This window comes from Panthera uncia, chromosome D1 (genome assembly GCF_023721935.1).
Source record: "Panthera uncia isolate 11264 chromosome D1, Puncia_PCG_1.0, whole genome shotgun sequence".
NCBI lineage: Eukaryota > Metazoa > Chordata > Mammalia > Carnivora > Felidae > Panthera > Panthera uncia.
Genome location: NC_064808.1, coordinates 59,016,040 through 59,043,963, shown reverse-complemented (window position 1 = coordinate 59,043,963; position 27,924 = coordinate 59,016,040). Strand labels below are relative to the sequence as shown.

The following is a 27,924-nucleotide window of genomic DNA, read 5'->3' as shown; positions in this document are numbered from 1 at the left end:
GAAAAAAATGTTTTAAGTAATTGGCTTAAATATAGAAAATTAACCCACAGAACCATCAGGAGCGACATATGACAAATCAGAAAGTCTTGGAAGTCAGATCACATGGTCTTGAAAATAACATATACTTTACTTAGATTCTTTTTTCTGATTTATCTTTGAGACAGAAATTGTTATTTGATAAGTCTAATAACCAGATAATTAACAAGACTATCAGAATACTGTGCAGAAAACCTATTATTGTAATAGCCCTGTGAGAGTGTAGGATTTGCAGAGCTGTGTGTGGAAAAGGTCATGTTAAGCATGTCATGGAAAATTCCGTATGCCTTTCAAAGCATAATTTTAAAAAATTAAAGGGGCGCCTGGGTGGCTCGGTCGGTTAAGCGGCCGACTTCGGCTCAGGTCATGATCTCGCGGTCCGTGAGTTTGAGCCCCACGTCGGGCTCTGTGCTGACAGCTCAGAGCCTGGAGCCTGTTTCAGATTCTGTGTCTCCCTCTCTCTGACCCTCCCCCGTTCATGCTCTGTCTCTCTCTGTCTCAAAAATAAATAAACGTTAAAAAAAAATTTTTTTTAATTAAAATCATGCCTCATACAAATATAAACTGAACATGTATCAAATATTTTATTCAATTCATTAATTACTGAGGGAACAAGTAAAGGAGTAAGACTAGTTCAGAGAGCATTTGAAGAGCTGTGTATTCATAGGCAATTTAAGAAAGGAATTTTAGAATAAGATTACTAGGGTAGTTACAAACTGGTTAATAATGTCCTAGACACCATTTCTTTAATTTGCAATTTTCTCTTCTACCTGACAGAAATGATTTGCAGCTCTACTAGACAAAAATCTACAAGTTAACATGTAAATTTACTTAATCTGGGATATTTAATTCAATAGTAAATAGAATAATAGAGCAGAGTACTTTCTGATAAGCAATTAAATAACATTTGAACGGGTCTGTGTCCTCATAGTCCATTGAAAGGACACACTATTTACATTTTGGCCTTACGTCCAAGTTTTTTGCATAATCTTTCTTAATTTTTTGGTTTTCTTTTTTTTTTTTTTTATCTATAAAGTTAATGGCAAAGTACCTTCCCCTCAGAAACGTCCTAATACATGAAAGATACAAATTTACCAAGTGTTTGCCATTATAATACCAACTAGTGGATTAAATATGTTTCCTCTTTCTCAGTAACGTGAAATGAACCATAGAACACAGTGTACAGAGAAACCTGACAGAAGATTAAATTGGCAGAAGAGGAGGTTCAGTATTGTTTAATGTGTTTTGAAGTATTTCTAATAAGTCAGTCAAATGTATCTAGTTGAATATGCATAGTTCTAGGACTATTAATATGCAGTACCTCATGTTTCAGATTAATGCCTGATTTAATCTCCAATGAAAAATTGTTACTCTTCCCTCTGCTTTTTCTTTCATTTTATGCAGCAGACTTTCAAATTTTGTTTTGTTTTTGAGAGAGAGAGAGTGTGAGCAGGGAGAGATTGGGGGTCAGAGGATCTGAAGCAGGCTCAGTGCTGACAGCAGTGAGCCTGATGCGGGGCTCAAACTCACAAACCTGATCATGCCCTGAGCCGAAGTCGGATGCTCAACTGACTGAGCACCCAGGCACCCCTATTTAGTGGACTTTCAAAATGGAGTAAATGGTAGTTAAATTTGGAACGTCAACATTTTTCAAAAAAATATCTATGTTGGTTTAGTGGTTTTATGGCTCCATATTAAAGTTTAATTTTGTTGTTGTTTTTAATAAACTTTCTAATTTTGAGCAATTTTTAAATATGTAAAAGTTGCACAGATAGTGCAGACTTTTTTATACCTCTTGCCCAGTTTCCCCCATTCTTACTATTTATTGTACATTGCCATGATACAGCCGACAAAACTAAGAACCCAATGTTAATACATTACTATTAACTGCACTCCAGACTTTATTTGGATTTCATGTTTTCCAGCAGTGCCTTCTTCTTCCAGGATCCAGTTTGTCATGCCTCCCCAGTCTCTTCTAGTCTGTATCAATTCCTCAGTCTTTCTTTCTTTTTCATGACTTGTAGAAATGTATCCCAGTCTGGATTTGTCTGATGTTTTTCTCATATTTAAACTGGGGTTATATGGGTTTTTGGAAAGAGTACTATAGAGGTGAAGTGATCTGATATCAGGGGGTATGTGACATCCATGTTAACCTTTATTAATATTAATATTATTAACCTTTATTACTTGGCTAAAATAGTGTCTGTTGGGTTTCTCCACTGAAAATATACTATTTTTCCCTTTCTTTGTTCTTTGGAAGTAAGTCACCAGGTCTAGCCCACCCTCACTCTAGGGAGGTGGGAGATGGAATTAAGCATCACCTCCTAGAAGGTAGGGTATTTGGAATTCTTCTGTATGGAACATTTGTTACCACTTCCCTCTTAGTGATTTTTGTACTCACTTATATCAGGAGGGACTCATGTATTTATTTTATAGGTTGGGTTATACTCTAGTTCTGTTACATATTTTGTTGTTCAAACTTTTGTAGTTTTAGCTGTTGGCAACTCATTCATATCAACTCTCATATCCTTTTGACATGCCCTATCATTTTGTTTTTTGAGTACTTCCTTATCCTCTGGTACTATAAGATACCCCTTATTTATTTATTTATTTATTTATTTGTTTGTTTGTTTGTTTGTTTAGATCAGTGAATCTACACTGACACATTATTAATACTCTTAAGTTTGTAGTTTACATTAGGATTCACTTTTGGTGGTGTACATTCTATTGTTTTGGACAAATGTGTAATAATGGCATGTATCTGCCATTATAGTATCATTTAGAATAGTTTCACTATCCTAAAAGTCCTCTGTGCTCTTCCCCCTCCCTTTTTTTTTGGTGCAAAAAGGTGATTTTATTTTTTTAGATTTTTTAAAAATATAATTTATTGTCAAATTGACTAACATACAGTGTGTACAGTGTTTTGGGGGGGCTTTGGGGGGCTTGGAGGTAGATTCCTATGGTTCATTGCTTACATACAACACCCAGTGCCCATCCCAACAAGTGCCCTCCTCAATGCCCATCACCCATTTTCCCCTCTCCCCCAACCCCTCATTTGCCCTCGGTTTGTTCTCTATTTAAGAGTCTCTTATGGTTTGCCTCCCTCCCTCTCTGTAACTATTTTTTTTCTCCTTCCCTTCCCCCATGGTCTTCTGTCAAGTTTCTCAAGTTCCACATATGAGTGAACACATATGATATCTGTCTTTCTCTGACTGACTTATTTCACTTAACATAATACCTTCCAGTTGCTGCAAATGGCATGATTTCATTCTTTCTCATTTTTGCCAAGTAGTATTCCACTGTAGATATAAACCACATCTTCTTTATCCATTCATCAGTTGATAGACATTTAGGCTGTTTCCATAATTTGGCTATTGTTGAAAGCGCTGCTATAAACATTGTGGCATGTGCCCCTGTACATCAGCACTCCCGTATCCTTTGGGTAAATTCCTAGTAGTGCTATTGCTGGGTCGTAGGGTAGTTCTATTTTTAATACTGAAAAAGAAAACCAAAGCGGGAGGCATCACAATCCCAGACTTCAGCCTCTGCTACAAAGCTGTAATCATCAAGACAGTATGGTATTGGCACAAAAACAGACACATAGACCAATGGAATAGAATAGAGAACCCAGAATTGGACCTACAAATGTATGGCCAACTAATCGTTCACAAAGCAGGAAGGAGTATCCAATGGAAAAAAGACAGTCTCTTTAGCAAATGGTGCTGAGAGAACTGGACAGCAACATGCAGAAGAATGAAACGAGACCACTTTCTTACACCATTCACAAAAAATAAACTCAAAATGGATCAAAGACCTAAATGTGCTCTTCCTATTTATCACTCCCTCCCTCTTAATCCCTGGCAACCACTGTTCTTTTTACTGCCTCCAGAGTTTTGCCTTTTTCAGAATGTCCTATAGTTGGAATCGTAGAGTAAGTAGCCTTTTAAGATTGGTTTCTTTCACTTAGTGTCGTATACATTCAAGGTTTCTCCAGGGCTTGGTAGCTCATTTCTTTTTAGTGCTGAATAATATTCTGTTATCTGGATGGACCATAGTTTATCCATTCACCTGCCGAGGGATACCTTGGTTGCTCCCAAGTTTTGGCATTTATCCTAGGTTTTTAATTTTCCCTACCCAGACACAGAATCAGCCATTTCTTCAGAGACTTGGTTCCTTTTACTGGAAAGTGTTATTTTAGAAACCAAGACTCAGTCACTGGGTATCTTGCTGCTCTAGGGGGATTATTGCTTCTACACCCTCAGTAGACACAGCTATAAATACATTTTTTAAATAAGAAAAGCTAAGTGTTTTTATCATATTCTGCCTCTAAATATAACTTATACATGACATATTTATTCTGAGAAAATTAGGAATACTAAACTGCAAAACCTATGTTCAGAAATGTCATGTAATAAAAATTTACATTTCTTGTCAGTTAAAGCCAGAATAAGGAAAATATTCAACCTCATGTATTTGAAACAGCTTTTGATTATTATTGTTATTTTATTTTATTTTATTTATTTTATTTTATTTTATTTTATTTTATTTTATTTTATTTTATTTTTATTTTTGTTTTATTTTTTAATGTTCTTGAGAGAGAGAGAGAATGTGTGAGCAGGGGAGGGGCAGAGAGAGGGAGACACAGAATCTGAAGCAGGCTAGAGGCTCTGAGCTGTCAGCACAGAGCTGGATGTGGGGCTTGAACTCACAGACCACAAGATCATGATCTGAGCCAGGCACCCGTGATTATTATTGTTTTTCTTTCTTTGTTGGTTTTGTTTTGCTTTTGCTTTTTGCTTTTGGTGTTTTGTTAACAGGTGTTTTTTCCTTATTATGTATTTTTTTAGTAAGCTATGCAGGCAAGCATATTTCAGGATAAAACATGTTTTCCTCTTGAACATTGCTGTTGGAAATATAAATTGGTAGAGCCTCTCTATAGAAATACCTTTTACCAAGGATTTCATGTCTAGGAATTTTTCTTAAGAGAATGATCTTACAACTTTGTAAAGATGTATAAACAAAAATGTTGAAAGCAACTTTATTTACTCTAGGGAAAATTACTAATAATCTAAATATCCATTTAGGAAGCTTGATTAACCCTCACTGTACCAAGAAAATAGTCATCACCTTTTACCATCTGGGGATAATTCACCTTATTTTTAATAAATATTTTTAAGCCATCTTCTGAATAATTTTCAGAAGCAAAAATAAAGAAATAGTGAAAATCAACTTTATTAGAATTTTAATAAGAATTTAAACATAGCAAACCCAAATTTTTACAGACTGATTTATTGAGAGATAATTTACTTACCATAAAATTTATCATTTTAAAGGATACAATTCAATGGGTTTTAGTGTATTTTCACAGTTCAAATATCACCATAATCTAAGAATATTTTTGTCATCCAAAAAGAAACTTTTTCCATTAGCACTTACCCTCTATCCTCCCTCCCACTCCGTGCAACCACTTGTCTACTTTATGTGTCTGTGCATTTGCCCATTCTGGATATTTCATACAAATGAAATACATAGTATATCATATTTTGTTCCACTTTGCATAATATTTTCAATGTCTGTACACATTGCAGCATGTAGTAGTATTTCATTTGATTTTATTGCCAAATAACATATATGAGTATACTATAGTTGTTTATACATTCAGCAGGTAATAATGGGCATTTGGGTTATTTCTACTTTTTGGCTATTATTAGTAAGAGCGAATATAGTGATAGCGAATAGTGAATATTTGAGTGCAAATATTTGTGTGACCATTTCTCTTGATAGATACTTAGAAATGGAACCTGTGTGTCACATGGTAGGAACTGTGAGGAACTGCTAGGCTGTTTTCCACAGTGCCTGCATTACATTCTTGTCAACTCGTACTGTATGTCTTTTTTATTGTGCCAAAATGGCATCTTATTATGGTTTTGATTTTCATTTCCCTAATGACTACTGATGGTGAGTGTACCTGTTGGCCATTTGGATATCTTCTGTGGAAGAATGTCTATTTAAGTCTTTGGTTCTTTTTTTTTTTTTTTTTTTTTTTTTTGGTTTGGTTGTCTTTTATTATTTAGTTGTGAGAGTTCTTTATATACTCTGGATATAAGTCCCTTATCAGATATATGATTTACAAATTTTTTTTTTCTGATTCTTGGGGTTGTTTTTCATTGTCTTGATGATGGTAGCAAACCTCAATTTTTATTCCCACTTTTCTGGGTTTTAAAAATACCCCATCTAGACACAGCACTTTGAATGTAGCTATTTATTGACTGCTATGGCATGAACCAGAAATATATCTATACTTAATACAGATTCTCGATTTCAAATACTTCTTTAATAATGTCTAGCTTATTATTACTTCTGGTTCTTGCACTCTCATCATCAAAAAGTAATACTTTTTTTTTTCAACGTTTTTTTTTTTTTTTTTTTTTTTTTTTTTTTTGGGGAAAGGGGGAGACAGAGAATGAACGGGGGAGGGGCAGAGAGAGAGGGAGACACAGAATCGGAAACAGGCTCCAGGCTCCGAGCCATCAGCCCAGAGCCTGACGCGGGGCTCGAACTCACGGACCGCGAGATCGTGACCTGGCTGAAGTCGGACGCTTAACCGACTGCGCCACCCAGGTGCCCCAAAAAGTAATACTTTTGAAAACAGGATAGCTCATAATCTTGTTGAAGAAAGTGTGGCCATCTATTTTGATCCATAATTGCAAAATATTTTTATTTTTAGATTCGTGAACACCAATTATCAAGTCACTTAACTTCTTTTATTTCTACATGATATTATTTCCTCCAAACACCTTTGTATACATCCTTGCCTTCAGCCTTTGTTCATTTATTAACCATATCAAGTAAATTCTTATGCACAAATGATGAAACAATATTGTTGCATACCCTTTCAGCAGAATGGTATGATCCAAGTTCTTGTTGCATATCATTGCATGATGAAGTCGTAACTGTAGAATAACTAATTGGATAAAAATATCATGTTTCCTTTTTGCCCTTAAAAATGTATTGTTCCCTTATCGGTTCTTGGGTTTGAGAAAATTCATTTAGGATATCGTTATCTGTGTAGGCTCATTGTCTGAGATTTCACTTATATACAACCAATTTTACCATTATTACTAGAGACTAGCTTGTTACTATCTGTCTCTTTGCATTCATTTCCTGGCTTGCCTAATATTTATGAAGCATCTTTATCATTTTTCTTCTCTTTGTCATTGTGAGTGAAGAATAAAAGATCTCAATTCTCAACTGTGTTCTCTGAAAACTACAAAAAGACTTTAACAATACTGTCTCCAGGCTTTTCTTACAGATGACACAATTCTGTGTGTACTGCGGTAAGAAAACTGAGGATGATATAATGGTGCTGATTTATCTCATTCTGTATCTTCCTCTTATCCACTATGTGTCTGTCATAGGCACCCACCATTCTTCTATTTTCAATATTCTACTCTTTTTTAACCTAACTAGGAGTAATTGATGAGTAATGATGAAATAATTTATAGGATGATGAAATAGCAAAATGTTTTAAATATATAGGGAAAATAAGATCACTAAACCCTATATGCATCTTAGATTCATGAAAGGATTCAGTTAGTTTTATTCTATTTGAACAAAGTAGTACAAATTTCTCTGTCTTTTGGATGACATCTGTAGTGGCTTGAATTAATGTACCCCAAAGAGAAATCCCTTGAATACAGCCTGATTTGGAAAAAAGATCTTTGCAGATAGAATCAAATTAAAATAGTGGATTAGGGTGGGCCTAAAGTCACTGACTCTTATCTTTCAAAAGAAATAAGGGTGTTTGGATTCAGAGACATGGAGGAGATAGTCATGGAGGGAAGAAGACCATGTGAAGACAGAAGCAGAGATAGGAGTGATGCTGAGGAATGCATACTAAAGATTGCTGAGAGGCACCAGAAACTAGGAAAGTTCCTCCTTAGAACCTTACAAGGAGCATGGCTCTGCCAACACTTCGATTTCAGATTTCTAGCATTTATAACTGTGAGAGAATAAATGTGTATGCTTTTACGCCCAGCAGTTTGTGGTAATTTGTTATGACCACCTTAGGAAACTAATATAACTTTTAAGAAGTATAAATCATGAAGTGCTAATTTAAGAAATAGTTAAAACGGCTCAACAACAGACTCCTAGCTGTAGAGAACAAACTGATGGTTACCAGAGGGGTGGTGGGTGGGAGGGTGGGTGAAATAGGGGATGGGGATTAAGAGTACACTTATCTTGATGAGCACTGAGTAATGGATGGAACTGTTGAATCACGATATTGTACACCTGAAACTAATATAACATTGTATGTTAACTCTACTGGAATTAAAATTTTCTTTAAAAGTTCTTCCTCTTTCGGGGCGCCTGGGCGGCTCAGTCGGTTAAGTGTCCGACTTCGGCTCAGGTCATGATCTCACAGTTCGTGGGTTCGAGCCCCGTGTCGGGCTCTGAGCTTAGAGCCTGCTTCAAATTCTGTGTCTCCCTCTCTCTCTGCCCCTCCCTGGCTCGAACTCTGTCTCTCTCTCTCTCTCAAAAATAAACATTTTAAAAAAAATTTAAAAAAAACTTTCTCTTTCAAAATAACAACACATTGCTCAACAAAGAAACTTAAAAATTAAAACTAGATATAATGGACCTTGGCAATGAACTGAGGGTAAAATTAATTATGAATCATCCAGACAATGGATTACTGTACAGCTTTTAAAACTGATGATAAAGCTTTACACCATGTTGTTAAAAGGGGGAAAATGGTTATGAAACAGAAAGTAGAATGTGATTCCAGGTTTTTATAATGTGTATGCATGTGTATGCAGGAAAGATATACATCAGTGTTCAACTAATAAGCAGTGGCCATCTCTGCTAATTTTTATTTTCTTCTTTAAGTTTGTCTTTTATTCAGATCCAAAAAACTAGTATTTATTACTTTTTTAATGAGAAAAAATCAGCTGTTTCCATTGTGGGGACAAGGAGGAATCAGCTTACACTTCAAGTTGATTTTCTTCTAGTTTGATTGTTTGCTTTGTGATTGGTATGAGCAATCTTAAACTCACTCCCGTGGGTCATCTCATCAGTTCACATGCTGAGCTCACAAGCCATGAAACATTCATACTCAGGATGTACTCATCCTGTTAAGTGGCTGTGGTAAGGATGTCAACATGTGAACCTGAGTTACAGAGGTATCCTTTATAATTGAGTGTGAAACTGTCTTCCCATCCCATAGAACTTTCTCATTCCTCATCCACTTGATGCTTAGATGATTATCTGAACTTTGTTAATTTATACTTCTTTGATTTTCAAGAGTTTTTTGATTATAGTTATTTTATTCATTCTATATGTTTTTGCACGTGCCTGTTTCTAATGCCCCTCCCTGTAGCAGTAGACTGCTTTTTTTCCATATCTCATTTCTCCACAGCTCAACTGAAAGCAGACTTTCTCCTTGAGTCCTTCCCTGCTTTTCTCAAATATTATTTTTCTCTTTTTTCTTACAGTACTCACCTATCTCATGTCCTAAAGGAAAAAAGATCCTCTTAACATTTAGCCAGTTTTTAGTTCTTTTCATGTCTACCTCAGATTATAAACATCCTAAATATTTATGTCTACTAAAATTAGTAGATATTTAGTAAGTATTGGTAAATTGAATTCTCATTCTTCCAAATTTGTCTGTATAGTTTCTGCTATAAAATCAAGCCCACACCAGAGTTAAATATATATTAATCACTTCTTTTACTCTATTTCATGGAAAAGATATCACCATGAAACTTTGAGATCTTTAATTACCTAATTTCATGAATAATGAAATAGGAATAATGAATAATGGTGGTTCTTTATGGTGTTCTCTTGATATGATAATGGGACCTTAAAGCAAAGAGATTTCTTTTTAGTGTATTATGTATGTTAAAAATTAACTATTTGGGGGCGCCTGGATGGCTCAGTCAGTTAAGTGTCCGACTCTTAATTTTGGCTTAGGTCATGATCTCACTATTTGTGAGATCAGGTGCGATGTCAGGGTCTGACAGTGCAGAGCCTGCTTGGGAGTCCCCCCCCCCCCCCCTCTCTCTCTCTCTCTCCTTCTCCCCTGCTTGCATTCTCTCTCTCTCTCTCTCTCTCTCTCTCTCAAAAATAAATAAATAAACTTTAAAAAGGAAAAAAAATAACTTTTGGTAGAAATATGAATTCACAGACTATTTGTATAAAAGACTCAGGAAATTCATTATCTCCTTACCAATTTCTTCATTTGTACAGTATAGCTAGCGGATGAGCATTTCAGGCAAATTGAGCAGTAAGTGTAGAGGCTTTTCATTTTTAGTAGGAATATTTAGTTTGTCTGGGTGCAGTACAGAGATTGTGAATATTTGGGTTAACCAGGGGTTGGGCATTGCCAAATGAGATTGATGGAAGTAGATACGTATGGAAGGTCATGATCAAGAAGGAGTGAGGAAGTAGGGGTGGTGGGTGATGATGGAAAAAGTGGTGGATTTAAAGAATTGGAGGTCTCAATGAAGAGTCATTGGTATGGAAGTGCTAGGTAGGGTTAAAATCTGCACAATTATGAGGCAATGGTCAAAGAATGGTGTTGTGAAATCCATATCTCCAATGTGAAATCTCTGCTCGGTTCCCACCTGTGAAATGCCAGTTGTCTTCTCCAGTTGGCTATTGTTTAACCATCTCAACATGTTCAAAACTAAATCCATCATCTTATCCCCTCAGTCTGTTTTTTCCTTCTGAATTCCCGATGCCAGGAAATGGTACTACCTTCTTTCCAGTTTGTGTTAATCTTTCCAGTAGCTGTGTTAATATCATCCCCAACTTTTCTTTTTCAACACCCATTGCATCTTTTCAGTCATTTGCATCTACTTCGTTTTGCTTCAGCTATCCTAAACTGCTTATAACTGTCTAATCACATCCTGTTTAATATACAGGTGTTTCTGTGCCTTTGTTGTTATTCTGCCTGGAATGTCCTCAGGCCTTTGTCTAGCTAACCCCTGCCTATCCCGTCTAAACTCAGCTTAAAAATGATCTCTCCCAGGGACGCCTGGGTGGCTTAGTGAGTTAAGGATCCGACTTCGGCTCAGGTCATAATCTCATGGTTTGTGGGTTCAAGCCTCGTGACGGGCTCTATGCTGACAGGTTGGAGCCTGGAGCCTGCTTCGAATTCTGTGTCTCCCTGTCTCTCTGTACCTCCCCGCTTGCGCTCTCTCTCAAAAATAAGTAGATAATAAAAAATTTTTTTTAACTTAAAAAAAAGTCTCTCCCAGGATCCCCACTCCCACCCCCACATCTTACTTGCTTAAGTGTGCTTCTTTTGTACATCCATGTTGCTTTATTCTGTTTTATAACACTGGAATCACTGATTTTTTTTCTCTGTTGATTAGACTCTGAGCTTTTGGATTTAGGGACTGTTTAATTTTGTAACATTATTAATACAGAATCAAGACTTTAATACCTGTTGGAAAGGATTTCTATCAATCCTATTTATAAAAAACTTGTAATTACCTGTTTATATGCTTATCTCCCAATTAGCCCACAAACTCCTCAAACTATCATGTTCCTCTTTGTCTTCATAATTTCTTTTGCTATCATTTGCCTGATTCAGAGTTCAAAAATCAATCTCAGCTTGACTGAATATTTGTTGAGAGTCAGTTGTGTACCAAACACTAGGTTAGGTGCTGGGATACAGAGATGAACACAACAGATAGGATCCCAACCTTCATGACCCTGTACAATCGAATGAGCATGATAGGCATTAAGTAAAAAACTCACAGCATGGTAACTGTTATATATACAAAAGACTGTCCTGAGGCAAGAACAGCATATGGCAAGGGAATTTCAACCTTGTCTAGGTCGAATTGAATTTAGAAGTAACCTTATCAGTGGAATGATTACATGAGAGTGCATTTTAAAATATCATTTATATTTAATGACCCCTGGCTGTTATATTTAGTTTGGATTCTATTGCTTTTCTGTTCTTGGAACAACAGGAATCTAGTTAATACAACTTTAGAGCATTTTTGGTATACAGACTTTTAGTTACCCCAGTACATGTTATCTGTATTTGGTTGTGGAATGTCTTTTGGTTCTTTAATGTCATGTGTAATACACTATCCTTGAATGAATTATATTTAGCCAAATCATGAAAAGCTAGTAAACTGTCTAGCTTTTCTGCCCTGTTCCCTTATCTGCTTCCAAATACTTATAATCTTTTATTAAACTTTGTATGAAAAGGTTGTGACTTCGTATCCTATCTGACTTTAGGGCAACAGCCAGGATGAGAGGGATGTAGACATCATGGTCTAAAGAAATGGTTGAAGAATCTGAATAAGTTTAGCATAGGAAAGACAAAAGGGAGACATGATTTAAAATTTTTTCCAATCTATTTGTTGGGCTTTGGTTAGAGCCCTGTGTACAGATGAGTAAAATGATTTTTTAAAGAAAAGCTTTATTGAGATATAACTAACTTACCATAAAATTCACCCTTTAAAATTTATAATTCAGTAGTTTTTACTATATTTGCAAAATTGTGCAACTGTAATTAGGGCCCAAGGGTGCAGGAGCACATGGCTTTGGAGGTCCCAAACAGACCAGGTTGAGCCCTTTGCTGCTGGCAAAATCCAAAGGCGGAAAGACAGGTGGTGGTGAAACAAGACAGGAATTTATATCAGTGAGGACCATGCTGGGAAAATAGCAGACTAATATCCCAAAGGCTGTCTCCAATGTGCTGAAAATACTGGCAGGTTCATATAAGGAAGATGTGGGACAAAGATTGGTGAGTGTGTGCAGGTGGGCGGTAAAGATCAGGTCGGTCACTGTCTTGGAGTCAGTCATGTGGGGGCTTGCCGAAGTCAGGGCAGTCAGTGCTCAGGGGGGTAGTTTTGGTTCCCATCACGGGATGCTTTGCCCATTGGGTCTTTTGCCTGAGTGAAAAGATAAGCTGGAAAGAACTTCAGTTAGAAAGTATAGTCTGAAGTCAAAATAGAGGCAGTTTAAAGCACAGCTGGGTCCTCTTTCACAACCATTACCACTATCTAATTTTATATTTTTTATCACTTCATTACTTATCCATTAGTAGGCACCACCCATTCCTCTTCTCCCCAGCCCCTGGCAACCACTACTGGATTAGAAACAGTGAGAGTGGGGCCCGGCAATCTGTGTCATGACAAACCTATCAGGTGAGAATGATGCTGAGGACTACTGCCCTGGAGAAAGACTCTTCCCTGGTTGATGGCGACATCTGGCTTCCAGCCATTCTGTGGGAAGTGTGAGAGGGCTGACAGTTCCGTATGTAAACTCAATCAGTGAATCTCCATTTCCCCCATCTCCAGCCTCACCAAGGTTCTGTGTGCGGTTCACCTCCTGTCTTCTGCAGCATACTTAACTCTCTATTCTAGGTAATGGTTTCCAGACTTTGACATGTTGGTCATCACTCAACAACTGTTTTCTTCAACCAAAGATTGGTTGAAGTCTCTTGTCCCCTGAAGACCCTCTTCCCCTTTCTTCCTTTTAACTTATTATTATTTTAAGATTGTCTCAGGAAGGAGTGAATGTAAATATCTGTGGGTTTTTTTTTTTTTTTTTTAAGATCTAATTGTCTTTATGAAATGATTCATGAATCGGGCATTACCCCATCTAGCAAGTAGAAGGGGGACTCCTATAAATATCTGTGCTCAATTTACTATTTGAACTTCATTTTTATTAGCTTGAGTGGTAATGATTTACTTTCATTTCTCGTTAGGCTCTGCATTATTTGTGTGATGAGTTAGTGCCTTTGTCTAACGCATTATTAACTCTGCAGTATCAGCATACCACCTTGCAAGTCTAAACATGGGCTTCTCTACCTATTTCTAGTATTGCATTCCTTTGTGAAGGCTGTTACTAATTTTCCTTTTCTCCACTTCAGGTGTATCAGAGAATCAGCCCCATTCTTCTTTTATCTCAGGTCTGGCTGAGCAAAATATCTAAAGGATTGAATTCCTTTGAAATAAGCACGTTTGCTGTGAGTTAAAAAAAATTACCAGTCAGTCCTTTGAGGAATGATACAAAGAGAACTCATTTTGCATAAAATGCAATGCCTGTTAGCATTGTCTAACAGGTTACTATAATGAGGTATCAATTAATCTGTAGTAATTTAAGCATTATGGACGGTAATTGGAGCTATAAAGAGCAAAACTGATATTATTATTGTCTACAATTACTGTGTAATCTTGTCCAAATTCTGTTTTGCTCTGGTGGGTTTAATTACTTTTTTAGGAGAAGGGGGGAAAAAAAATCTGTTTATTACATGTTTGTAGAATTTAGGTTGGGTTGGGAACAGAGAAAATTTGTGTCGTTTGTCTTTTTTTCCCCCCTAGCTTGTTTTCTTCTACCTAAAAATAACTCTGGGTACTCATTTATTCGGTAATAATTTTAGTGTTTACCCAGATGGTATGTAACTGTGTTGGACACCAAGGAGAATGTTAAAAATATGGGACAGACTTGTCAATTGACACATAGAGGTTGCCAGTGCTATTACAGAGTGAAGTCGCTACTGAGATAATGTTATCCCTACCAGAAAGTGCTGAATTTGTCCAAGCAAATTGTCATATAGTCAAACTTAAATTAGAATTCTCCTTAAAAAAAAAAAAAAAACGAAAAACAAAAAAAACACATTTTTCTTTTTTTAAATGTTTATTTATTTTTGAGAGAGAGAGACAGGGGAGGGGCAGAGAGAGAAGGAGACACAGAAGTAGGCTCCAGGCTCTGAGCTGTTAGCACAGAGCCTGATGTGGGGCTCGAACCCACGAACCGTGAGATCATGGCCTGAACTGAAGTCAGATGGCTTAACCAACTGAGCCACCCACGTGCCCCAAATTAGCATTCTCCTTTTATACATACTAGTTTTGTAAGTTTATCTGAGGCTCCACTTCCTAACTATAAGGATGAATAGTAATGGCCACCTTGCAGAGCTCTTGTGAGAATTAGATACTGTGTGCAGCCCAGTGTTTATCACAGTTTGACGCTGAAATGGTAAGTGCTGTGATGATGGTCGTTATGACATCTGGAACCTGTAGAACCCAGGGTGATTATAAAGAAAGAAGCCAAGGTGTTGTAACCAGGAAAAATAGCAGGCAGCCAGTTTCATAAGAGTAACAGCGCTGGCGTTTATGCAAAGCAGAAGACTGAGACAAATAGTGAGTCTGCCAGAATTCAAAACTCACAAGACAAGACAGGTCAGAAGGTTAAACTATACCAGTACCTTGGAATGAAGGAAGGGATTAGGACACAAAAATAAGATACCTTTCAGAATTTGAAGACCAAATCAGAAATAAACTCTGAGAGCAGATCAGGTCATAATCTACCGTAAGAGCTGTGGTCAGCTATGTTGACAATGAGACATCACTGAGTTCTGGATTCTCTGGTTCTTTGAAGTAGATGATTGCTATGCCCCTTCTATGGTTCCAGGAGCCTGACACTTCACCTTTTACAGTGTAGTGACTAGAACTTAAGTAACAGGCCAATTGAGTAATTAAGCCAATGCATGAATAAGCGCTTTTTGTTATTGTTGTTTCTCAATCAACTTTATTGAATATACTTTATATATGAGAAAACCACCCATTGTAAATGTACAGTTCAATAAATTTTGACAAATTAATAAAGCCTTATATTGTAACCTCTACTGTAATAAAAATAAATATTTCTATCACCAAAATAAAAGTCCCCTGTTTCCCTTTGCAGGCAGTCTCCCTCTCTGGCCCCAGGCCCTAAGCAACCATTGATCAACTTTCTGTTGTCACAGACTAGAATTTTCCTTTTCTATAGGACTCCTGGGTGGCTCAGTTGGTTAAGCATCCGACTGCGGCTCAGGTCATGATCTCCCGGCTTGTGAGTTTGAGCCCTGCATCGAGCTCTGTGCTAACAGCTCGAATCCTCGAACCTGCTTCAGATCCTTTGTCTCCCTCACTCTTTGCCCCTCTCCCACTCATGTACTGTCTCTCTCTGTCTCTCAAAAATAAATAAACATTGAAAAAAATTTATTGAATTTTTCTTTTCTAGAATTTCATATAAATAGTATTTATATAATTTGTTTAGGTTTATATAAATAGTATTATACAGTATTTACTTTTTTGTATTTGACTTCTTTCACTCAACATAATGCTTTTGAGATTCATCCAGTAGTTTGTTCCTTTTTATTGCTAAATGTTATTCCATTGCATGAATATACAATTTGTTAATTCACTTACCTTTTGATGGACGTTAGTTTCCAGTTTGGGGATATTATAATGAAACTGTATAAAAATTTATGCACAAGTCTATGTGTGCACATGTTTTCATTTCCTCTGGGTAAATACCTAGGAATTGCTGGATTGTATGGTAAATGTGTGATTAATTTTATAAGAAACTGCCCAACAGTTTTGCGAAGTACTTGTATTATTTTATATGCCCACCAACAAAAGATGAGAGTTCTATTTGATCCACGTGTTTGACAAAAATTGATGTTGTCCGTATTTTTTTAGTCCTTCTAAGTATATGTCTCATTACAGTTTTAATTTGCATTTCTGTGATGACTAATATTGTTGGAATTTTTTTTTCTCATGTGCTTATTGGCCATTTATGTATCTTCTTTTGTTAACTGTGTTTTCAGTTCCTTTCCACATTTTTGTTAGGTTCTTTGTCTTTTTATTATTTAGTTATAAGAGTTATTCATATGCTTTAGATACTAGTCCTTTATCATATGTATGTATTGTACATACTTTCTCCCAGTGTGTCTTGCTATTTCCATCTTTTTACAGTACCTTTTGAAGACTAAAGGTTTTTTTTTTATTTTGTTGATACATACTTACTCACTTTTTTCTTATTTGATTCATGATTTTTATATCTTACTCAAAAGGTTACAAGGATTTTCTTCTATTTTTTTCCTTAGGAATTTTGTCATTGTAGCTTGTACATTTAGGTCTGTGATTTCCCCTCCTAGTCTATATAAGCCTTGAGGGCAAAGGCCATGCCTGATTTATTTCTTTTTTATAGTGGTTAGTACCCTAATGTTTGTTTAATGAAGAAATAAATGAATATGACTTCATAGTAGATAATGATTGTTGTAAGATAGTTAGGTCCTAGGCTGCTATATCTATTTCTTCTTGGTTGGTTGCTATGACCTGTAGGCTTGAATTACTTCTGTACTTTTGACTTTTTTCACCAATCTTTCTACTTAAAAAAAATTTTTTTCCATCAAAAAATACATTAACACACCTGGAATAATATATTGGATCTGTTTAGATATTTTAATGTAACATTATTTCATTTAACAGAATTTCGTTTTACCGTCCCATATTGTTGGTATGAATTTCTTTTTGTATGAATTTAGAAACTTTGGTGTTATTAAAAATTATTTTAAATCACCTATAAACTATGTACATGAATTGCAGAAACCACTTGTATGTATTTTGCTTTAGTAAGACAGATTTGCTTCCTTTCTTATAAAATAAAAGGAAATTTCATTTTTGCTTCTCGAAAAGAAATTGGTAATAAGACACTCAGCCAGCCATGGTTTTTTGCTTCTCTCTCACCAGTAGAAATTGGTAACAAATAAGCTCACTCACATTTGTTAGTTGATAATCGTATGATGTCAGTTCCCACTTTATCTCCTATTGTATACCCCTGCACTGAAAAAGTAAAACCCATGTTTTGCCACTTGAAACAAGTGCATAGGACAGATAAATATACATGTGTCACATAAATCTCTACAATTTGGAGAATATGCAAAACCTGAGCCAGCCATATTTCACATTTAAGAGGCAAATTTAGTGTGTGGATCATGATGGAGGTTGGAAGATAAAGATAAAAACCTAAATGTTTTTGTTTCTGTAACATCTTTTAGTGACTTTTACTTAGTTTCTTCAACTGGGTAATTATTCTGTGCTTTCCTCCTGATTCTACTTCACAGCAGTATAGTGCAAGATTCAGTGAGAACATTTGAAGTCTGGGAAGACCGTGCTTTGGGGACTACTGTATAAAGAATTATCTCAAAATTTACAAGCATGCCCATTGTAGCCAAAATATGTGTTTGATATAATACTGGTATTTCATATATAGCTATTGAGCATTGAGTATGACAGGAGAATTTGAAGATACCTGCTCAAATTGTTCAATCCAAACTCTCCCTACCTTTTGTGTAGATTATACCATAATCCATATAATTAAAAGTATTTGTTTTTAGTATTATTCAGCACTCATTGTTTCTTTTTGGCATTTAGTGACGTATTTATAAGTGAAAGCAAATCAAAAGATGGAAGAACTATTCATTGTATCATGTATCTGTTTTGAATGTTCCTTCTCAGGAAACCACTATCATTGGAGAATAGTAGGTTCATCCTCATCTTTTGAAGATGATAAATGCAATGGCTTATAGTTGGCCATGGGATGATTTAATAGCCTGTCAAAACCGGCTTCTCAGAGTTAGGTATGCACATAGATGGAAAGTTAAATAAAAGCTAGAAATATGGATTACTGAATAATTCTTAGGTTGTGTATCAGTGCCTTCCAGAAAGACAGCCATTTTATCAGAAGAGGGAAACTATGGCTCCAAACACAAAGCAGGGCATTATTTTTATAAAGCAACAGATATGAGACAGGGGAGGAGAGCCACAGGGACCTGACATGACGGGTCAATAGCTGTGGGTAGAGTAAAACATGTCTGAGTAGGCCCCAGCAACTCTGGCCTCCTTTGATCCCTGCCCTCATGTCCCATTGCCTGAGCACATGTTTTTCTCAGTTGTTTATCTTCTGTATTCATTGAGAATTCAGCAGTCTACTTTGGTGCTAGACAGTAGGACTCACTGCAGCAATGGGAGTGTTCTGTATCTTCACTGTCCAATACAGTAGCCACTAGCTGCTGTATGTGGCTTGTTGAGCACTTGAAATGTGGCCAGTTTGAGAGACTGAATTTTTATTAATTTTACTTAATTTTAAGTAGTGTAAATGTTAAATAGCCATATATGGCTAGTAGTCACCATATTGAGCAGTGCAAATTTAACTGACCTCTGGCCAAAGCATAAAGCATTGAAGTCACTCGTGTTACGTGCTGTGAGGTGCTAAGGTTTCTCTTGCCCTTAGCACAGTAATAATGCTGGACAAATACAGGTACTCAGAGTGTGTTAATGTTTGTTGAGTTAAATTGAATGGACAGAGAGAGGAGAAAGGTAGGAAGTATGAAGAACTGAGTGGCATCGTGGTCAGGTGTTTGGGGCTCTGATGCCAATGCCTGCCCTTTAGTTTTAATATAATTTTGTCATTTTTACTTTTTATTGTGTTCCATTAGTTTGTCCATCCTGTGTCTTTTTTGGTGCCTAAATATTGCATGGACACAAAATTACTTTTTAAATAGATGTGTAAGTAAAGCATAAAGAATAATGATATATTCAACACTCTGGTCCTCCCAAAATGTTTCTGTAGTCTTTCCCCTTCCCTCCCCATGAGAACTAGCCACTAGCCTCAATTTTGTGTTTATCATTTTTTGTTCATAGTGTCATCACATATGTTCATAAACAACTCATTTTTTAGTTTCACAAGCTTTTGAATTTTGTATAAATGGAATCATCTGTGTGTATTCTTCTATGACTTCCTTTATTCACTTAATATATTCCTAATAGCCTCCACATTGTTACCTTATATTCATGTTGCATAATCTATTCATTTTCGCTACTGTGGGATATTCCTTTGTATGAATATGCCACAAATCATCTATTTTATTGCTGATGGGTATTTTTTCCTAGTGTTTTCCTAGTGCATTGTTGTGCAGCTCTGAAATCCCTGTATATGTCACTTGGTACACACGTAAAAGACTTACTGCAGGGCCTAAATGGGTATTTCTCTATTCTGTGTCTTCCTTTTCTCCTCTCACCCATCCTTTCCCTCCCCCTCCTCTTCCTCCTCTTCTAGAATACAGGGGAAATGAATGCAGAGAAATAGAGATTTTTCTGCATTATTTCTGCAGGCCAAGTGTTCCTCTAAAAGCATCTTGCCTGTTTCTAGTCTGTCATGGTCTCTTTATGCTTTTGTGTTCATAAAACAAGCTCTGATTTGGAGTTGGTCAAGAATATTAAAAATGTCTTATTTCATTCTTAGTCTATAGCTCTTATGCAAATGGTACCTCTGTACCAATTATTTGTCCCTTTTATGTTGCATTATAATTGGTAATTAGAAGGTCTACATCAGCGGTTCTCAACTCTAGCTGTCCATTAGAATGTCTGGAGGGAAAGAAAGAATGTCTGGCAAGCCTTTTAAAAAATATAGGTGCATCATATTTCAACTCAAGCCCCCAGAAAAACAGATTTAATCGGTCTGCAGGTGGGACTGGGTCTCTTGATTGTTTTTGAAGAACCATAACTTACTCTACACAGTCAAGATTGAGAACCCCCCCCCCCCCCACCAGATCGGTTGTCCTCAAAGTGTTGTCCTTGGACCAGCAGCATCACTTGGGAGCTTGTAAAAATATGACCTCTCAGGCCTACCCTAAGACCTACTGAAGCAGAAACCTTGAGTGTGGGGTCCAGCAAGCTGAATTCTAAAAAGCCCCAGGGAGTCTAATGCTGCTAAAGGTGTAGAACCACTGCAGTACATCATTTAAGCATTTACAACAAAACTTCCTTTTACTCAATCAGTAAACTGAATCCTTTTAAAATCCACAGTGTTCCACAACAGCTTTAGACCAGAGAGTAGCTAAAGGAGGTAGGGGGGAAAGACACATGCCAAAAAGAAGTCATTTTTGGTAAATCTCTGAGCCTGAGCAAAAGGGATCTTAAAAGCTATAAACTTTATTGGATGTGTTACCATTAGGTTGTAACCTAAAATGAAATGAAAAAGTATCCTGATTGACCATCAGTGCTTACTAAGAAAGGGCTGTAGGTGGAGGAAAACGTAAGATGGGAAAGAGCAGCCGTAAGTGGTCGGAAGTGGCAGTCTCAGAGATTGCAAGCAGCTGAAAGAGGAGTCAGAAATAGCCACCAAGAACAGGATGACCATGTTGTATAGTGCTTTTTGGGTAGCAAGGATAAAATAAAATGTGTGAAGTACCTCATGGACAATTAGTTCCAATAAACTTAAAAGAACTTTTTATTGTGATAAAATATACATAACAAGAAGTTTACTATCCATGCCATTGTGCAACCAACACCGCTGTCTAGTTCCAGAACATTTTCATCACTGGGAAATCCCATACCCACGAAGCATTCACTCTCTATTCTCCCTTCTCCCTGGTCCTTAGCGCTCACTCTTCTGCTTTCTGTCCTAAATATTTGCCTGTTCTGGATATTTCACAGAAATGAAAGCTTACAATATGGGGCTTTTCATGTCTGCCTTCTTTAGTTTCAGCATAATGCCAAGGTTTATCCATATTGTGGGGTATATTAGTATTTCATTCCTCTTTCTGGCTGAATAATACTCCATTGTATGGATATGTCACCTTTTGTTTTTCCATTAGTCTGTTAACATACATTTGGGGTTTTTCCAAGTTTTGCCTATCATGAATAATGCTGCTATGAACATTCATGTACAAGGTTTTGTTTCAACATCTATTTTCATTTCTTTGAGGTATATACTCAGAAGTAGAATTGCTGGGTCGTATGATAATTCTATGTTTAACTTTTTGAGGGATCACTAGACTTCTCCATAGCAGCTGCACAATTTTACATTCCTACAAGCTGTGTATGAGGAGTTTGTCTACATCCTCACCAAAACATGTTATCGTTCATTTAAGAATTTTAGTCAAGAGGCTTTCTAAAAAAGGATATCAATTAGGGAATCTAAACATTTTTTAGAGTAGTGGTTCTTAATCATGGGTTCACATAATAATTACTTTTGGAACTTTTAAAATATACTCATTGCCACCATCCTTCTGAGTGAAGGTCTCCAGAGATAAAGCCCAGAATTAATACTCCTCATTGAGAACCATTTCCTGAAATGGTGATTCTCAAGAATTTGGTGTGGAGATTCCCTGAGGCCTCCTGAGATCCTTTCAGGAGAGGCCTTTGAGATTAAAATTATTTTCATAGTAATACTAAGACAGTATTTGCCTTTTTCATTCTCATTCTCTCATGAGTGTACATTGAAGTTTTCCAAAGTCTTCGTGACATGCGATAGCACAACAGATTGAATGCATAAGCAGATATGAGAATCCAGCTGTCTTCTATTAAGCCAGACATGAAAGAGATTTATAAAAATGTAAAACAGTACCACTCCTCTTATGAATTTTTATTAAAAAATGTTCTTTATGACTTATATGGGTTTATCATTGTTTTAAAATCAACACAGTTTTTTAAATTTCTCAGTTTTGATGGTAAATACTAGTGGACATAACCTGCATAAACAAAATTCCTTTGAGATCTTCAGTAATTGAAAGTATAAAGAGGTCTTGAGACCAACCAAATGAGAACTTAGACCTTTGGAAAGAAAGGAAACAAACAAAAAAGTAGTTATTACCCATTTGTTGGACACTTACCATTTAGTTAATATGAGGTTAAGCTTTTCACATATTTTGTTTCATTTTATCTTTATAATAACTTCATGACATATGTATTAACTACATACATACATATGTATACTACATAACCCCATTTTCACATGGAAAATTTATTCTCAAAAGAAGTTAACTTGGCTAGTTCATAAGTGGAGGAGCCAGGATTTCAGTTTAAGTTTTTAGAGTACATGTTCTTAATCATTACCATAACCTTAAAAAAGCAAGGGTCATTTGTACAGGATGTAAGCCCAGGAAATTGTTGATAGTTCAATGCCATAATGACTCATCTACCTCTAGCATCAGGCCTCAGAAAGATAACCTTAGAAATCTTTATAGACTTCAATAATATGTAAATACCATGTGGTGCACGTACCACATTTTGTTCTCTTTAGCGGTCCTCATTATAAGGGCTGTTAAATACGAGAAGTATAAGAAGGATAATCTAGGTATGAATAGATGCAGTTGACAATGTTTAGCTTTAGCTTTTTTGGAAAAGTGATTTTAGTGTCTTATTGAAACAGGATAAATATTCATTTAGGACTGTCCGCAAATTATGGCCTTTTACAAAAATCTTATTTTCTAAGACCTCCTATCCAATCAGCCAGTCCTCTGAAGAGCCCATCATTGCAGGAATGATGAAGTGGAATAATTGTTCTAAATTGTTGGTATCCACTGTCACAAAAGCAAAAGAATCAGCTGTTGCTCTGTTTACATAGAATAAGACTTAGGGTGATTTTTTCATGTGATAATATTTCAGTTCATCAAGAAATAAAATCTTTGCTAAATAGAGAAGTTCACCAGATCTAGTCCTTGTCAAAAATTTACTTGTTGACTATAGAGTAAAAACTAGTATATGGGCAGTCACTTTTCAAAAAACTGATTTTGTTATCTCCTAGTGCCTTCTGTGAAAAACTATTTTAGAAAATAGCAGAATTTTTTGCTTAGTAATTTATATTCTGTTTACCATCTTCCTCATATTACTCCTCTATCCTCACCCCTAACCTAATGCTGTTTCAAATATTCAGTTTAGAGATCAGCAAATTTTATGGAAAACAAGTTATTTGCTTATTTGACAAACTGTAATTGTCTGATGTTGTTGGGCACTGGGTTAAGACTGAGGGTAATATGATGAACCAAAAAATAGATAAGGTAATGAAATCTACAGACAAATGAAGGAGATGGACAGACATTAAACAAATGATCACATCTATGTGTTTCTTTTTTTTTTTTTTTTTTAATTTTAAAAGGTGCTGTGAACAGGAGTACATGGTATTACTAAAAAGAGCCTAATGAGAGGATTGACTTAAGAAGGCTAGAAGAAGATTGAAGACAAAATGAGGGTAGGGGAAGGTGTGAGTTGCATTTGTGACAAGTCAGCAGATCAGTCGAATAGCTGATATGCTTCTGGAGCTTAGAGAAGAAATGTGGGCAGGAGATATAAATGTGTGAATTGTATGCCGATAGGTGATTGATTGAAATTTGTTGGCTGAGGTGAGCTCATTTAGGGAGAATGCATACCGTGAGAACCGAGGAGCCTCTAGTGACTAAGTATTGAGGAACTCTAGTGTTTAATAAACAGCTAGAGTAGAAGGTAAGAGACAGAGATGGACATCAAATAAATAGGAAACTAGGAGAATACAGTGTTAAATGTTTCAAGAGGAGAGAATCTTCCAAGGAGAATCAAATATCCAGACTTTCCTATTACCATGCTTGTTCCTACCTTAGACCTGTGTGCTTGATGTTCCCTTTTCTGGAATGTCCTTCCCCCGGAGCAAGATGTTATCTCCTTGGAGAAGAGTAGCCAACCCTCCAGGATTGTAGTCAGATTCTCTTGATCTTTGAAGCTCATTATACAGTTAAGATTAAATTTTGTTTGGGCCTCAAACTCAGTACTAAATCAAATATTTAGGAAACATTAAAGACAATTTTTTAAGAAATGTTTAACAGTGATGGTAGAGAATAATTTTTAGATTTGAGGATGCATCCTCCCTAAGGCATCTTGACATGAATTGTTGAAATGGTGAGAGCTCTGTATTACACCCTTCCACCTAGTGTATCATTGGATGGTCAGAGTGAGAGGGGAACGCTGAAAGGTAGGGGTCCGCTCTGTGGAAATAATGAATGGCAAATGTGTCATAGTAGTGATAAGCCAGTGGATTCAAAGCAGTAGTAAAACAGATGATTTCCTTCTGAAAGATGGGAATACCATTTGACAAAGACTGTTTTAAAAGCTAGGTGAAAGCTGTGAGTTCATTTTAGTTCAATGGAATTTTTTTGAGCTGACCACAGACAAGTGATAGGAGGTTGGGAGTGGGGGCCTTAGGGAAAGTTGCTGATCCATCTTCTGCTGAATAAGTTCTTCCCCAGCTAAGGAACAGTAATTCCTCTATTCTTTCAAAATATGAAGATTAGCTCTTAAATTTTAGGGCCCAAAAGAATAAATGGCCAAGCACTCAGTGACCATTTTATAGTAATCCACTTACCAATTTATGGCTGTAGTACAACCTTTTTTTGGTAACTTTATTTTTTATTTTTAAAAAGCTGTTTTTGTAGTTAAGTTGGTTGATGTGTATTGAATGTACTTTTGTTATCTTAAACATCAAGTCCAAGCTCGTGGACTTTCCTTATATAGTTTGCCTCTCTCCATAATTTGGCACAAGAATGCTTTTTAGTGCTGAGTGTTTTCTTTCTCTGCTGGTCTCTTCTCACAGCAGTACTGGCCTTTCACCTGGTTTTGTGTCTTATTTTAGAAATGGCCTTGTTGTCAGATCTTATTTTAAATGTTGGTTAGCCCAAGCCTTGCTGCAAATGTCTTTCATGTCTGTGGAAGACAAAAAAGAAGAAGAAGTCAGCATAAATTAAAATACGAATGATTTCACGTGGACCTAGAAACAAAATTGTTGTAAAAGACACTAGAGATTAATGCCAAGCTGCTCCTATCTCCCACTCATGTAAGAATTTGAGACCAGAAAGGCTAAATGACTTGCTAAAGGTTAGGAAATATTGATGAAAATTTATCATTCTTCTTACATGAAGGCAACATATCCTAGTAAGCTATAACTTTAACACATAAAACAAATAAACTATTCGTAAGGTAGATAAATATATCAATATAATAAATACAATACAATACAATACAATAAATATATCAAACTACTCACCCTGATTATCTCTGAGAAGAGTATGGGGGGAGGTGCATTATAAAGTTTTCTTTGTAATTCTCTGAGTCTGTCAGTGTTCAGTTATGAGCATCATTATTTTCATATCGTGATAAAGGCCGTGACCACTAGGATCAGATCTGGATTTGAATCTGGCCTGTACCACTTAAGAGGCTGCGACTCCGTGACTTAAGGGAAAGCTTCTTAACCTCTCTGAAGTTCCATTTCTTAGCTTGAAAAAGAGAAGTAACAATACATACTTTATTGAGTTAACTATAAAGGAATTAACTGTAAGGTTCTTACAGCTAGTGTGTGGCCCGCAAGGAGTACTTGTAACAGCAGCTGCTATCGCTGGTACTACTGCTGCTGTCCCTACTTTTGTAAGCAAACACTGGGCACTGGCAGAAGATGTTCATTATGGAATGATTAAATGTTCATCTGCTTAAAGACTAGATGCTGAATGAGGCAGTTTTGTAACATAGCTTCCAGATCATTTTAAATTTCTGTTAATTCAGAGGAAGCACATGGCCATCAGTTTTTACTTACCCTATTAGAATAATACTTAACTCTTGGGTACCTCAATCAGAGCCTGATCCATATTATAATTAAAATAAGAATCCCTGGCATTCTTCATTATTTTATACTAGAGCGGCTTACCCTACATTGCTAGGGAAAATTATTAACCGTCGTTAAACTAAAAATCCCTATTGCTACTCATCTTTGGGCACCCTACGTAGAATTGCCATGTGAGAAGCAGATGTCCTTTTGACTGGAACTTGTAGTTCTTCTTATAAACTATTTTCTCTGTAACTAGTATCTTAATACAGATTATATGTGTCTTTTGAAAAACAGTCTCATTGGCTTTCCTTGTATTTCAGGAAGATCACTGATGAAGTCTCAGAAAGAAATGTCATTTCGTTTATGTAGATATACTACTGACAACCTACCTAGAGATTGTGTAGTCACAGATTGGAAACCCAGGGCCTTATAATTTTTTAGGTTATTATTTGGAACAGGCCTAGATTGTTTGACACCTTTTAGGTACTGAGTAACAGCCACAGTAAAATATATCTGAGTATTTTTCTGTACATTATTTGTAATGTTACTGTTTGTGAGCATGCTGTACTTTTCCACTTTACAACTGAGGAAGCCTGTCATCATCATTAGTACTCATTCATTCAGCATGAGCACCTGTTTTATCTTAGGCACTGGAGATGTAAATATGAATAAAACATGATTCCTGCTCTGGAAAATTTCGTAGTTTATTGGGAGAGAAAGACACATATATTATTGCATTTCAAAGTGATATATTCTGTATAATACATAAACAAAATGTCATAGTCCTATAAAGGAGGGAACAGTAAATTTGGGGATGTATGGTAAGGTTACAAAGAGAAAGTGGCATTTGAGTCAAGTCTTGAAGGATAGTTGGGAATTTGCTCTTTGGAGAGAGAGGAGCCAGTAATGGTCATTAGAGGCAGGGAACAGCCTAGCAAAGGCCTAAAGACTTGCCTGAGCATGCTGTGTGAGGGGAGTATCTTCAGCATAACTAGAGAAAAGGCTTTGAGAAAGAAAGTGAGTCAAAGTTAGGAGTTTGAATTGTATCATTTAAACAGTAGGGAATCATTGAAGATTTTTAAATTATGGCTGGTATAATCACACATGAGTTTGAGAAGTCATAGTAGCTTGGGGCTGGAGGAAGAAAGACAAGTGGCAGTCACCAGTTAAAAAGTTGTAGTTCGGGGCGCCTGGGTGGCTCAGTCGGTTAGGCATCCAACTCTTGGTTTCGGCTCAGGTCATGATGTCACAGTTGGTGATTTAGAGCCCTGAGTCAGGGTCTGTGCTGACAGCGCACATCCTGCTTGGGATTCTCTCTCTCCTGCTCTCTCTGCCCCTCCCCTGCTTGCACTCTCTCTAAATTAATTAATTTTAAAAAGTTGTAGTTCTCCAGGCAATACATGAGAGTTTATACTAGCATTATCTTTGAAGATTAAAAAAAAAAAAAAAGTGGGGTGGGGGCACCTGGGCGGCTCAGTCAGTTAAGCATCCAACTCTTGATTTCAGCTCAGGTCATGATTCTGGGGTCATGTGTTTGAGTCCCTGTCAGGCTCTACACTGAGCAGTGGGCATGCTTGGGATTCTCTCTCTCCCCCTCTGCTCCCTCCCCAACATGCACTCTCTCTCTCTCAAATAAAAAATAAAATAAAATAAAATAAAATAAAATAAAATAAAATAAAATAA

The 27,924-nt window shown here is 36.4% G+C and overlaps 1 protein-coding gene across 3 annotated transcripts in view; it reads left to right on the top strand.

The window, feature by feature from the left end:
* NARS2 (asparaginyl-tRNA synthetase 2, mitochondrial) overlaps nucleotides 1-27,924 on the top strand; it is a 131,605-nt gene that overhangs the window by 57,477 nt on the left and 46,204 nt on the right. The window lies entirely within an intron of this gene.